We start from the raw sequence: 2,500 nt of genomic DNA, 5'->3' as shown, positions 1-2,500 counted from the left end.
AGGGAACCATATAGTAGGAACAGCCGAATATGGAACTCTTTTCGTACTTTGGACACCTCCTATAACTTGTATGGCGACTTCGGGGACCTTCATTTCGTTCTCAGTTGGTACCCCTATTTCGGTCTTTGGACACCTCGTCTTACCCGTATAACTCACTTTAGGTCCACTTATTTGCCTGATATCTCATCGTGAACCCGTTTTTCGTACACCGTACACACCTAGGAACACCACATATGCGTTTCCCTTTCGATCGTGAAGTTTTCAAATTTTTCGATTTTTGGTCCTAGAAATTCATGAACGGTGGGAGACCAAAATTTTTCATAAAAAAAAAATTTTCACCGTTTGACCATAAAAACCTTCTTTTCGTACATACCCCATCATTTCTTCACGTTTTAGGCCATTTCTGAAATTTTCGCTTCGATAGTGTGTCCCCTATAATACAAAATGAACATTTTGCATCTCCCACAAGTGGCCATTTTTTTCCGCCACTGAAGAACACGACCTCGGGAACTCGGACCTAGGACGTGGCCATGTAAGTCATAGGCCACCCCAACTTTTGCAAAATACTGTTTCTTTTCACTTTTCATGATCTAAGGCGCGTTCCGACGGCGTTTTGAACAAATTTATGAGAAAAAAAATTTTGACCCTCGGACCAAAATTTTTTCGTTCGGGGCCCCATGGCCTATGGCCAGTATGGGAACTCGGGATGCCGATATGACAAAATTTGTCAAAAAATCACTAAAAAGTCGCTATGGCCCATTATTTAGAGCTTGTTGAGACCTTTCTAAAACACCTTGGTTGACCCCTGTCCGATAAGTAGTTTTCGAGATATTCGAGAAAATGTGATTTTTTGGGACTTAGAAAATTTTTGACCCGTACCCTAAGAAAAAGTGATTTTTTCATAGGACAATTTTTTCTTCGCAAATACTGTTTGGTTTCACTTTTCATTATTAGAAACGCGTTCCGAAGCCATTTTCATCAAAATCTCGTGAAAAAAAAATTTTACCCCCGGACCAAAAGTTGGCCGTTCGGTGCCCTATGGCCTATGGCCAGTATGGGAACCAAGGATGCCGATATGCGAAAAAGTGTCAAAAATTCACTTGAAAGTCGCTATGGCTCATTAAATAGAGCTTGTAAAGACCTTTCTAAAACACCTTGGTTGACCCCTGTCCGATACGTAGTTTTCGAGATATTCGAGAAATGTGATTTTTTGGGACTTAGAAAATTTTTGACCCGTACCCTAAGAAAAAGTGATTTTTTCATAGGACAATTTTTTCTTCGCAAATACTGTTTGGTTTCACTTTTCATTATTCGAAACGCGTTCCGAAGCCATTTTCATCAAAATCTCGTGAAAAAAAAATTTTACCCCCGGACCAAAAGTTGGCCGTTCGGTGCCCTATGGCCTATGGCCAGTATGGGAACCAAGGATGCCGATATGCGAAAAAGTGTCAAAAAATCACTTGAAAGTCGCTATGGCTCATTAAATAGAGCTTGTAAAGACCTTTCTAAAACACCTTGGTTGACTCCTGTCCGATACGTAGTTTTCGAGATATTCGAGAATATGTGATTTTTTGGGACTTAGAAAATTTTCGACCATGACATATATGAAAAGTGAATTTTTCATAGGACCAAAAAGTTTGTCCAAATAGGGTTTTGGTTCACTTTTTATGGTCAGATAAGTGATCCGATGCTATTTTCATGATCATTAGAGGGATTTCACGCTGTGACCAAAAATTTTCATACTTCATACTTGTCCCGGTGCCGTATATGGGAGGACCGGGGGAACATGTCTTCGTAAGTCGTGATGTTCAGTGACGGATTTCTGGGACTTAGAAAAAAAATGTGCTCTCAGGCACATTATATGTTCCATACACACATTATTTTCATTCTTCATACTTGTCCCCGTGCCGTATATGGGAGGACCGGGGGAACATGTCTTCGTAAGTCGTGATGTTCAGTGACGGATTTCTGGGACTTAGAAAAAAAATGTGCTCTCAGGCACATTATATGTTCCATACACACATTATTTTCATTCTTCATACTTGTCCCCGTGCCGTATATGGGAGGACCGGGGGAACATGTCTTCGTAAGTCGTGATGTTCAGTGACGGATTTCTGGGACTTAGAAAAAAAATGTGCTCTCAGGCACATTATATGTTCATACACACATGATTTTCATTCTTCATACTTGTCCCCGTGCCGTATATGGGAGGACCGGGGGAACATGTCTTCGTAAGTCGTGATGTTCAGTGACGGATTTCTGGGACTTAGAAAAAAAATGTGCTCTCAGGCACATTATATGTTCCATACACACATGATTTTCATTCTTCATACTTGTCCCCGTGCCGTATATGGGAGGACCGGGGGAACATGTCTTCGTAAGTCGTGATGTTCAGTGACGGATTTCTGGGACTTAGAAAAAAAATGTGCTCTCAGGCACATTATATGTTCCATACACACATGATTTTCATTCTTCATACTTGTCCCGGTGCCGTATATGG

This window comes from Anopheles stephensi, unplaced genomic scaffold (assembly GCF_013141755.1).
Source record: "Anopheles stephensi strain Indian unplaced genomic scaffold, UCI_ANSTEP_V1.0 ucontig202, whole genome shotgun sequence".
NCBI classification, from domain to species: domain Eukaryota; kingdom Metazoa; phylum Arthropoda; class Insecta; order Diptera; family Culicidae; genus Anopheles; species Anopheles stephensi.
This window is presented reverse-complemented; position numbering follows the sequence as displayed.